The sequence below is a fragment of the Aythya ferina genome, assembly GCF_964211825.1.
Source record: "Aythya ferina genome assembly, chromosome: 2".
Classification (NCBI taxonomy): domain Eukaryota; kingdom Metazoa; phylum Chordata; class Aves; order Anseriformes; family Anatidae; genus Aythya; species Aythya ferina.
This window is the reverse complement of record NC_140297.1, coordinates 72,842,392-72,854,956: the sequence shown is the minus strand read 5'-3', so window position 1 is coordinate 72,854,956 and position 12,565 is coordinate 72,842,392. Positions and strand designations below refer to the sequence as shown.

The following is a 12,565-nucleotide window of genomic DNA, read 5'->3' as shown; positions in this document are numbered from 1 at the left end:
AACAGTCACAGCCCAGATGCATTTACTTTGTACTCATCATTTATCTCTGCGATAAATGCCCATTTTGTCAGGTACTAATGCTTCAAATCACTTCTGTTGTGTTAAGGTCTCCTAATTGCTTTTGTGGTTTAGTTTTGGATTAAATCTTCCATCAATCTGCAATACAGTGCAATGAATGTGTTAAAAATATTACAGAATCAACTGCTCTGAGTTGGTGCTTTTGATACTAGGTTGAGGGATTTGTTTTCTCCTGCTAACTGCTACCAGCTTGTATAAACATGCATTGGAGAAAAAAATAATGAAATAAATCAGCAACACAGTGATGCAGGAAATGTTCATCCCTGTCGTGAAAAAAAAGGATGATAAAAAATGCGAATGTGTCAAATCTCTAGGTGTGCCTGTGAGTGAGGAAATGTACCACACCTTCTTGTTGAAAGCTGGAGCACAGATCTGTAGCTTCTTTGAAACGATGCTATGAGCCAAAAGGAAAGGTGTGGTGGTGTGCATCCTAGAAACCTGAGAGCTGCTTTATGTTGCCTGCTTTGGGGGTTTCCCTATAGCTGTGAGATGGAAAGGGGTATGGCTTTACAGGGTTTGTTCCAACATATGGCATGGAAGTATTGATGACCAGAAAAGGGCTGTGGATTTTCTGTGTGCTGATTGATGTAAATACCTGCTCCTTTACTGGGTTTTCTGGTAAAGGTGTTCCCTTCTGGCAGCCTAATGGTGGATGTGTTTAAAAGGAGTCAATATTTACTACATGTGCATTCTATGGAAAAAAAAAATCAAAGAAAAAACGAGTTGCCCTATAGATGCTTCATTTTGTGGTAGCATGACTGCAGAAAAATCAAAACACATGCTGGTAAGAGTAGGATTCCTGGAAGGAAACATATCTCGTCAGAGAGGAGTGGACTAAGCAAAAGCAGGAGATTGCTTTCTAAGGGGTTGTGACCTTGAGGGGCTGAATATAATGAACACAGTGTTTCAGGCCGCCTTTTTACCTTGCAACTGCTGCATAGCATTGGTATTCATCAGCATTGATGAGGCTCTGCAGTGGAAAGCCTAGCAAAGCATCACTTCATCTCTGAGAGGAGTCTAAAGCTGATAAAATGTTAAACTTCAGCATACATGCAGGAAACACTGCTACCTTTTATCTGAATTTAACGGCTTTCCAACTTTACCTAAAATATGTGTTATTGCTAAATTTGCCTTCGGTATAGATTCCACAGGTTTCAGCTAAGCTGCACATTCTATATTTATTCACATGGGTGTAAAGCAGCACCAGTGCAGCATACTTCGGGGCCATGTAACCTCCAGGAAGGCTGGGGTTAGCCCTGGTTGTTGGATTTCTGCTTGCACCATTGAACAATTGACTGGGAGAGTGTGCTTGGGATGAATTTCTCCACTGCTACTGCATCCTGTCTCCTAAGGTCCCTGTTTCCTTCTGTGAGGGGAAGTGTTACCAAACACCTCTTGCAACTGATTTTTCTTTAAAGGTGTTTGATCACAGTTTGAGAAGTAACCCATGACCAGTAACTTATTTCATAGTTACTGACACTTTGCTTTTTGGTTCGGGGTTAGTAGGTGAGGACACTTATATCCTATTTTTAAGTTATTTAAATATTGAATGGATTTTTTAATTGAATAATAAATTAATCAATACTTACTATAATAAATTATTAAGTTGTAGGTTTGTATCCTGCACAGTTTGATCTATTCTCTTTATATTTCAGGAGGGCGAGGGCTTCTTTTACTTTGAAATACAGTGGCGATCAAATTGTACGTGACTCACATTTTACTTTATGGTTGAGTGTTAAAATTGGTTTGGAGCCTCTCCTTGAGGTGCTGGCACACCTGGCAGCACTTCTGTCAGGTGCATGTGAATAAGCCTATGCTCTGCCCTTTAATGATAACGTGTGCCATTATTTTTGCTTAATTGGTTGTATTTTCATCAGGTGATCTCCAGACAGGTAATTTGCAGTTGCTCAGTGATTATTGTGGTTTGTAGCAAACAAATTAGTGTGGGAAGATGCTAACGTGAGCTTTGCAACTTCAGGTGTCAGTGGCAGCATCTGCTCTTTTTGTGCTCGCCTGAAGCATGAGAGGTAAGGAGGGAGAGTACGGAGGGGTGCTATGCTGTCCTCTGCTTCCCAGGACATTCATGTGATGCTGTGGAGAAAGGTCATCCCATCTTCGAAGCATGCTTGTGAAAGCCAAGCACCATAGCTGGTCTTCAAATGCAGAGGGTTGCACTGCACCAAGTCAGGCTGCTTATATCCTTGATTTTTAAGTTTTTTTCAAGGATTATTTTTAGGGTGAATTTTTAATTAACTACTTCTCAGGGATTTTAGGGTTGCTTACACCCTGGGGATGTAGTGCTGGTTCCCTATCACCTCCAGGTGTTTCACAACCTGTGTTGGACTTGTTCAGTGTCCTGATGTGAGCCTGATAATGTCTACGGGAGCTTCCAGAACCAGCCTCAGCTCTTCTGCTGCCAAGTTGCTGAAGTCAGTTGTTGCAGGCCAGAAAACCACATTTTCCTGCCTGGGTAAAGACAGGGCAGGTATTTATTTTTCATCCATCACGTGTGCAAGGAGGCTGCTAGGCTGTGGGGTGACCTAATCTGTTGGAGTTGATGTGGCACAAAGATATTTGTCCTGGATTCGGTACGTTGCTCCTGATTTATTACAGCAAATACAGATAGGGTTGAGCAGGTGGTGGTGGTGAAAGGTACTGGATGAATCGTTGCAGCTGGTGGGGATGAAAGACCCAAGCTCTGTCTGCTAAGCATGGGGCAGCCCAGATCGGTCAACTGCTCGTGGCCGGGGTGTCACAGGGATTTGTTCCTCAGCCTGGAGTCAGAGCAGCTGGGTGGGCCTTCAGAAAGGCAAGGTACATTGCTGCTGAACAGGCCCAACAACGCCGCCTGACTTACTGACTGCCAGTGCTGTTTGTCTTCTCTTCCTCCTGGCTGTTACACCCTGCTACCTGTTGGCCGTGGTCAGGCCTTACCCAACAGGTTTACCTGTATGAAGGGTCCTCTTGATGTATGAGATGTGCCAGATGGGCAGAGTAAGGAAGGGGTTCTTGTGTTTGCAAGGCAAGAGCTGAGTTCCGTCTTGTTTAACATCTTCATTAGCCATCTGGATGATGAGGTAGAGTGCACGCTCAGTAAATCCATGGACAGCACAAAACTGGTGGGGGTACCCAGTGCAGCCATCCAGAGGGACCTTGGCAGGTGGAGAGGTGGGCTGACAAAAACCTCATGAAGTTCAACAAGAAGTGCAGAGTCCTGCACCTGGGGAGGAACAGCCCCAGGCCCCAGTACGTGCTGGGGGCAACAAGTCAGCAATGTGCCCTTGCTGCTAGGAAGGCTAATGTTGTTCTTGGCTGTATTAGGCAAAGTATCGCCAGCAGGTTGAGAGAGGTGATCCTTCCCCTCCACCCAGCACTGCTGAGTCCAGTTGTGGACTGCCTAGCACAAGAGAGACCTGGACGTATTGAAAGAGTCCAATGGAGGGTTATGAAGATGATCAAGGGACTGGAGCACCTCTCCTATTGAGGAGAGGCTGAGAGAACTGGGACTGTTCAGCCTGGAGGCTCAAGGAGGGGAATCTCGTCAATGTGTATAAGTACCTGAAGGAAGGGTGGCAAGAAGATGAAGCCAGCTTCTTTTCAGTGATGTCCAGTGCCAGGACAAGAGGCAATGGGCAAACACTGCAGCAGAGATGGTTCCCTGTGAACATCAGGAGGTGCGTCTTTACCGTGCAGATGACCGAGCACTGGCTGGAGAGTTTGCGGAGTCCTCCTCCTTGGAGATCTTCAGAAGCTGCCTGGAAATATTCCCGGGCATCTTACTCTAGATGTACCAAGCAGGGGGTTTGAACCAGATGACATCCAGAGAGCCTTTCCAGCTTCAACAGTTCTCTGACTCTGTGATTTAAGATTATTCTGTGTCTAGTAATCAGCATTACTGTTAGTAAAATAAGTAAATGAAAGAACTGTGGACTGAATGGGTCCATTATTCTCTTCTCTCCCTCTCTTTCACACTTAACTTTCTTAACCTTGAAATGCAGTCTTGCTAATCCTTATAGCTCCAGATTGTAAACCGTGTCTTTCCAAAATCCTGAGTTTTAGTTTTAAGAGAATATGGAGCATGGAAGAACGGGGCGGGGAAGAAATGCTTACAGAGTAATGTGGGGAGAGGTTTGGTTTTTGACTTAAGGCTATGATCTTATGCCTATTTTCTGCAATGGAGGTAAGGCTGGAAATAGCTTGCTGTCTCGCCTGTCCCCCCTCAAGCCCAGGAAAATACTATTCATGTGTAAACTGATATTTTTGAGTTGCAGGTAAATGTAAACAAATAAAAATCCCTCAAGTGTAGTTACAGTTGTAGTAGGATTGTGAAATTTTCCAATATGGAAACGAGCTAAATTGGAACCTTTTGTAATTTGATGATAGCAACTTGACAAGTGAAGGCTGTGGTGATCATCTTGGGAGTGTACCTTGCACAGTGTATGCCTTTACAGGAATTATTTTCACATAAGAATCCCACTTGGCTAAAGATAAGTTTCCCTGGAGTTGTCTGCTTGATTGGCATGGAGGGAGAGGGGGAAAGAACAAGAAGAAGATGATGTCGATGATGAGTGTCCTAGAAACCAGGAAAAGGCCTTGCCTTGCCCAGTTCTCTTCCTTGTGTTCTTTTAGGTGCAACACAGTTATTTTATGGATGATGCTTCTTGACATGAGAAGGCCTTTACAACTTCTACCAGAATAGGTTTAGGTAACTGGCAAAAAGCAGTCAATGGTAAAAACTATCTTGAACAGGAATTTTATCTGCTTTGGGAACTAAAATCAGGCTGAACCAGTATGATGTCTCTCTGGGCATGCTTCTATAGCACAATGAGTATCAGAGAAAAACTAGTTCCATATAGTTTTTCTGTATTACAACTTCTAAAAAATCAGTGTCCAGGTACTTTGGTGTTAAAACCAGTTTCTTGAGTGATGAGCCTAAAAGACATGCAGCTCATGAAAATAAATGGCAAACACCAGGACCTGTGTGTCAAACAAATGTGTGTTTTTTCTACTTAATCAGCTTTTAAGTACTCAGAGATGTCCTTCCTAAATAAAAAATTTGAAATTGAGATGGAACATCCTTGCAAGTGGGAGTTCCCAGACTTGTCATGGGATTTACATGTGGTGAATGAGGAACAGCTTTCAAGCTCAGCCTCAAACTGACCCATGTTCCAGAGGAGTCCATCTCTCTTGTGTTACTCCAGGCATGCCACGTAGTTGGTGCTTGTGAGTCCTCTCACCTGGTCTTTACTTTGTATTCTGTTCAGGCAGGAGAGGCAAGAAGAAGATGAAAAAAAGTGCTAGGGTGTTTTAGAACATTTCTGAGAAATGGCTTTGAGATTCTTAGCAACTTGTGCAAAATGAAGACTTGGCAGCTAGAATATTTCAAAGGCAACATTTCCTAAGAAGAGTGAACTTGTAGACTACCAAGCACAACTGGGTGCTGTGGATAACTGCAGGCACTTTTCTCCCCAGGTCAGTGGCAGAGGTACAATGCAGAGTAATAGCTTACTCGATAACACAGAAAAGATTGTTTGCAGAAGCTAATGATGATTTAAAGAGACTTTGGGCAGTTGTGCTGGACTAACTGCTCTTGCCATATTTTTATAAGCGTCGATGAACAGCTTTTAGAGGGAAATCTCTTCCCCTGCTACTTCCACATGCACTCACATCATCCTTCCTTGCTTCTGACTTTGTTGTGATTATATGCTGCAAAAAAAAACCAACAGGCTCACATGGATGAAGTGTACGTGTGTGTAGATTAGTTAGAATTCTGTTGGTTTTAAGCAAGTAAAAGAAGTTTTTTTGTGTGTGTTTGTAGTCATGACTGTAATTGATTTAAAAAAATGTTTCTGAAAAATAAGGATGCTTGGCAAAACAAAGCTGTCATCAAAGACAAGAGCAACTTTGTTTGAAATCTGTGAAGACAGATCTAGGGTTTGTATGGTTGCTTCTTAGAACAAATTCTATGCTATTTTGTGAGCATACTGTATATTCCTTTTTAGGAACTTGGATTAGGGGAGAGAATTACATGCTACTTACCTTCTTAAGGTGACCGTGAAGGCCCTAGGAGGTCTGACATTTGCCTGTTTCTAGCCCTGCCCCAATATGGATGGTGATAGAAAGGTTTGCAGTGGCCCCAACCTCTTTCCCTCTTTGTTCCTTACATCTCCCCTGTCACCAACAACTGCCTCTTCTTCTTTCTCACTAATTTGTTGTCTTTTTGAACTACCTCTCTTCCTTACTAGTTTTAACAGTTTATTTTCTCTCACCTGAGATGGGATGGGGAGAGCAGTGGAGGCAGTACTGCGTGCAGGACCCATTTCTTGTACTTGCTGGTGATTTACAGAGGGACTTGAAACTGTGGATCCACTAAACAGAGAAACATTGCTGTGCATGTTCCCTACTTCCCTGATTTCACATTTTGCAGATTTAATCACAGTTGATAAGTACTATTCAGAGTGCTAATTTTTAATTTTGGAATTAATGCCATTGACTCAACTGCCTAGAAATTTATTTTATCTTATTTTAACATAGACTAGCAAGCACAAGAAACAGATGTCTCCTAGCAGCCTGTCCTGCCTGCCTGAGACTGGTAATGGGTACAGGCCTTCCAAATCCTGACATTGTTCTATTTTTGTAGCTTTGATCCCTATGGTGTAGGTTGGGCAGTACTCAAAGCACAAAAAGATAGCATTTTGCAAAACTTGACAAAATGTAAAGGTAACACTCGAATCTTTCTCATTAAAGTCATAATTCAGATTGTAGCAATACTGGTAACTCTTTTGAAAAGACTTGATGGCATCGCACTGCTATATTTTCTTCTTCCATTATAACAAAGCTAGTGTTTCCTAATGGTGTGGAAACTTCGTCGTCCTCAGGTGCTGTTAACCATGTCTTCAGAGCTCCATTAGTGAGTGCAATTGCTTTTTGGCTTTTGATCTAGGTCTGCTGGTAATGTGTGTATTCAAGCTAAGCAGCAGAAGGTGGGGCGGGGTGTGCTTGTCCACCTGCACGTTTAAAGGTTAATCTCTGCTCTGTTTGTGTTGGGAAAAACTGGAAACTATATATTTTTTTAAAAGCCTTTACTAAATAAAGTGGCAGTGGTGTGAAGGGATGGTGTATTCAAAGGCCCTTGGAAGGTAAACATTAATTCCAGTTCCCCATTGAGACAATAATAATAATAATATAATAATAATAATAGTTTTAGTCCAGTTAGTTGCTTTTAAAGTGGCAGGCTATTGTCAGTGCTGCGCTATCTCCAGTTACTGAAACAGGAGGAGATGGATTCTGTTCAAGGTTGATCAACAGCTGCTGCGCAGACCTCAGGAGCAGAAGAGCTGGTGCTTTGATCTCATGTGGGGGATGGACAGACAAGAGAAACATCGAGTGTTCAGGAGATTTTGTTCTGCATTAAACTCTCTTCCTAAACTGACCTTATATCCCCTGGAAACTGCTTCATGGTTTTGTTCTGCTTTATAACAGTAAAGTAAAGCAATATGGCTTAGGAGGCAGAGCTAAACTCATTGAGGGAATGGTGTTGGTAGCTTACTATGCTCTGAGGAAATTGTAATTAGTGCCTTCAGTGTTTTGAAAATGAATTCTATTTCATTCAGCTAGATAAAGTATGTGCCAAGATCTAAGTGCATAGTCATTTAATGAAGTTGAGTTTAAGATTCTGGAATTTAGATTAAATGCTCAAATACCTTCCAGAGCTGGCTTTCTCTCACACTCTGCAGAGACTTAGGATTCAATTAGTCCTTCTCGGTAACTCCTTCTGTCCTTTGATAATCTGCCTTCTCGACAGAAGACTGCCAGTTACTCATGGGGGAAGGCAGAATGTCTGGAAAGAGAGTTCGTCTATTGATTAGTTTATTTCTCTTTCATAGATCGTGTGGCAGTAGCGTATACAGACTTCAGTACTAACTCAGTATTTCAGCCACCCCAGAAATCCAGCGCTGGGGAATCCTTTTGCTGATGAGCACACAAGCCCTGTAGAGAGGGGTACCTAGATCAAGAACAATATTCTGAACTACACATTAAGATGTTAGGCAAGTGGCCATTATTTATTTATTTTTTCCCCCTCTGGACTTTCCCGTGGAAGAACAGGTCTGGTTCTCTGTTTGGGAGGTCTGACACTTCATTTTGGGATGAAGTTGGTGAGAGAGATCCTACTTTCAGGGCACTTTGAGTTTGCCACTGAGTTGTTTGGGCAGGCTTGTTAGGATTTTGGGGTACCTGAAGTGAAGTGTTTTCAGTTTTGCTAAGCTAGTGATGAAAGGCAAGTTTTCAGAAAAAAAAAGAGTTCATTAATACGAAATTGCCAATGTTACATTTCTGTCTGCATAACTTTTTTTTATTGGTATGGCCCTCCTAGTGATTAGTGCATAATTTAGTAAAGAGGAGTAACAAAGATAAATGTGGTTTTAATTATCTTTGTCATGAAAAAGCTATGTCTGGCTTGACTGAGTTAATAACATCTTTTCCTGTCTCTCAGAATTTACGTTTTTGAGCCAAGCTACTGTAGTGCATAAATGAAAGGTTTTCTAAATACATATTGACTATTGTTCCCTTTGCTTTGTCAAGGCCTAACAATTAATGCATTTTGAATGCAGTTGTGACAATAACCTACATTACTTGCCCTTAATTTAAAGCAGTTTTAACTGCTTTGAATCAATTGCATTGATGAGTCAACTGGACTTTTACACTATAACATGTGAATGAGTAGCATTTAGTCTTAGATGATGACAGTTATGCAATGTTATTATGCAAAATACGTATGTGTGTATATGCACTATATATCTATGCTATATAAAAATGTGATAATCGTGCATGTAGTTACTTTATTCACCATACAACCTGGATATGTACAAAATTGGATTTGTTAATTATGGTTTTGCAATGAATTCTCCACTGTTTAACTGAGATAAAGTTCTTCTATTCTGGAAATCAAAACATGAGCTGTTTCCAATAGAAAGTTAAAAAGTAGATTTTTGTCATCTGTAGGAACAGAACACCCAGGAACAAAGAAGTCATCTTTGCAATTTCAGCAGTAAAATCTGCAAGGGAAAAGAACTCAGGAATTCTTCAGGTAGCCTTACAGCTGTGAGATTTACAAACCTATTTCCTTTGCCTTTTGGAGTCAGAGGAAATCAATTGGCTTGAAAATAATGGCATATGGCCCTCCTTCTGTACGTACAATTCCAAGTGTTTTTACAACTTTGCTTCACTGAATTAAGAACCATTGGGCTTTAGTAAGTACTTCGTGGCTTTGTTTTCCCCCTTATCACAGAGTGACAGAGTGACAGAATGGCAGTGTCCCAGATTGCTTGGCAAGGAGTGACCAAGTTACCAAGTTTCTCCCCTAAAAATAAGTTGGGATCAACATGTGTGCATTCAACATTGTCCTTCCTTGGAGGGCTCACAGCTGGTATCTAAGCCCTTGCCTGGAGAGCTGGCTGCGTGCTCTCTATCTCCATCCAGCAGTTCCAGAAGTCCGTGCCTGGTAGTCATTCCTTGCACTCACCCTACAGACCACCAGGCTAAATCAAGTTGGGCTTTAGGCTCTGAGAAGCCTCAGACTTTTATTTCAGTGAATCCTTTTTTGTAACCTACCTTTCTGAAGTGAAATCAAAAGGTGGTGGCACTTTGCTAAAGGATACTGCTGGAGTTAGTGGACATTTCAAAACGCCGTCTCTTGCACTTGGTCAGAAATTGTGAAATGAAAGTGTACCTAAACTCTGGGATCAAAGTAGATTGATGTGAAGATTTTGTAGATCTGAAGACTATGAAGTCTTTGGTATATGTCTTATCTGTAAATTAACTACTACTGAGGATTTTGTTCTCAAAGCTGTCGCTTGTAACAAATATGCTTCAGAGGGATTGCAGTGTAGTTACAGAGCGTGCTGGGCATGGAAAATGACCTATGGGATCTTTTGCCAAGGCATTTTTTATATTTTATTTCTTCCCTCCCCCAGACCAGGAGGTTCTGCAGTGTACCCTGCCTATGGACAGACATTGTATTGTTGAGCTACCTTGCCAGAGCACACGTTGTATTTGCATTTCGGAGGCCTCGGGCTTTGCAAACTGCATTGTTCCAGCAGTCTCTGAATAGTGGCTATTGACCCCTAACAATGTACATTTGTTTAAATCAAACCGTTCCATACTTGCTTTAAAATGCTTGTTTTAGGGCTAGCCCAGCCAAGTGAATGCTTCTGTGCAGGCCCCTGTTTCTGCTTCATAGCCAGAAAAATGCAGAATGCATTATTTAATTTCACTATGGAAAAGATTATTCTCCTTTTGAGAGGCTATTTTGAATTCTGAGGTTTTGGCAAATATTGTTGTGGCTTAATGTTTATAAGTGTTTTCATTGCCCTTGAAAGCATAAACTTCATGTTAGTTGTGCTCGGAGATTCTGGCAAATAATAAATGAGCTGAACAACAGGGTTTGATTGTCCTGAAGTGCTTGAGGAACTTGACTGCATTTGGACAAACAGGGTTTTTTGCTGTGTATTTGTGTGTTTAGAGAGATCGAATTCAGAGATGGAGACTGATTGGCAGGGACACTCGAAGCTTTCCTCTGGGAAGGTAGTTAGTCTGGAACAGAGTCCTTTTTGCCAGCTAGGGTGACTTCAGCATGTCATCCAACCTGTTGTGATTCGTGAGCTCGACTGTGGTTATTTGCTATGGGGCTGAAGTGAGGCTTTATCAGCTTTTGCTGGTGAGGAGCCGGGGAAGCCTGAGAGTAACACCTCCTGCCATGCAGAGTGTCTGCTGGCTCTTGGGCTCTTGTGTGCAGACCCAAGCAAGCGGGTGCTATCACTGGGTTTTGAATTACATTTTCAAGTCCCCTCTCACTTTGACCACTCTCGGGGAGCCCCCTGTTTCTCCCTCTCTCTTGCTGTGGTTGCTGGTGCTCTGCTTTCTCTTTGGCACCACGCGCGTTTCCCTGCTCTGTGCTGACCCCATGCTCTCGAGTCAACATACCCCATGTTTGAACTGCCTTGGACTTGGACTTGGTATAAACCTAGAAAACATCTGACTCAAGGTTTTAGACATAAAATGACAAAGAGCTCCACAGGTGTTTAAAAAGGAATGCAATTTGCCAAAAGATGGAATGGGGGCAAAAATCAGGGATGCTCTTGTGTGTGGTCCCCTGTATGTGGCTGAGCTCATGCCATTCAGAGAAACCAAGCAGCAAAAGTTAGCTTTCTGTAATATTCACTTTGTTTCTCAGTGCTGCTGTTCTCCCAACATAGGAACAACGATGGTGTTTATTCAACATTATTTTAAATGTATGCAACTTGTAATGTGGCTGAGCTTCTGCAGTAGACACATGAGCCACACTCTAAGGACATAACAGGAATAAACTGTATTTGTTGTGGTTGTTCATCAAGAACATGTACCCAAACCAACTTTTTAAAGCCTCGAGTCTTTTTTCTGTGTGTACAAATTCAGACAAGGATGATCTTTGAATGCTGGCATGCAAGATAAATTTGAATCTTTTTGAATTGTTTAATTCAAAATAAAACAATCAATTTTATTTATTTATTTATTTATTTTTCAGGGATTATACAGCCAAAGTCACAACCTTTGGCTTATCAGAGTATATCCCAGCCCCTTTCTATCATGCCTTTACCTTTCCTTCTGGAAAGGATTTGCCTGTTCTGATGGAGGGGCGACACGACACAAAAGCCTCTGTTCTCTAAGTAGGCCTAAAATACTGTAATTCTGATATGGAACCTGCTGTCCCTGTATAGAAAAAGAACTATAGTTTGTGTTTGAGGTTCAGACCACTGGGGTGCTGCTGCTGAATATCTTCATGCTGCCTGAAGGCTTCTCCTGCTCAGAGCAGCTCAGGCAGGTGTGATTACCCTGCCCATCTGCCTCATGTGCACTCGGTGCTGGCTGTTTCTTTTCCTCTGTGCTGGATGGGTCTACCTCTGAGGGCCACAGACAGCCAAATAAAAAACTAATTCTGCACCTACCCTCTTTCACTAGATTGACTTAGGTGTTTAGCTGATGGTGTTTCTGTTGCCTCTTTGGCTCTAAACAACAAATGCTATTTCTTTGTCACTTTTCTTGCTGGCAGATTTTAAAAATCTGAGTTCTTGTGCAGCCAGGAGAACAAGACAAGATAAAGGGTGAGGGGGGTTAGAAAACAGGTGAAAGTTGGTAGGGGAGAAGTGCTGTGATCCTAATGGGTTGAAAATAAACAGGTAGTGAGCCTGCTGGCTTTGAGGAGCATCTTTTAAATGGTGTGTAAATTTAAACACTGCTTTGTAATTTTGTGTGTGCTAACATGAGGCACATGACTCAGTGAATTAGCCCCAGCTGTTCATGCTGGCATTTAGGCACTTCTATTAAAAACAAACCAAAACTATGCCTGTGTTTACGTACTTTACTTATGGCAGAAGATGACAACTACTTGCTGAAGGATTATTTTATTTCTCACTTGCTTACTTTGCAAGTGAGCTTGCTTGCAGCTAGC

General features: G+C 42.0%; 1 protein-coding gene across 2 annotated transcripts in view; it reads left to right on the top strand.

Moving 5' to 3' along the window:
- The window catches only part of MYO10 (myosin X), a 162,753-nt gene that overhangs the window by 18,799 nt on the left and 131,389 nt on the right, over positions 1–12,565 (top strand). The window contains exon 1 of one of the 2 annotated variants that reach the window (XM_084510864.1): positions 1,998–2,105. The exons of the other annotated variant lie outside the window; for it this stretch is intronic. The gene's annotated coding sequence lies outside the window, so the exon portion shown is untranslated. Of the gene's footprint in view, positions 1–1,997; positions 2,106–12,565 lie in introns of those variants that run through there. 2 annotated transcript variants of the gene reach the window in all.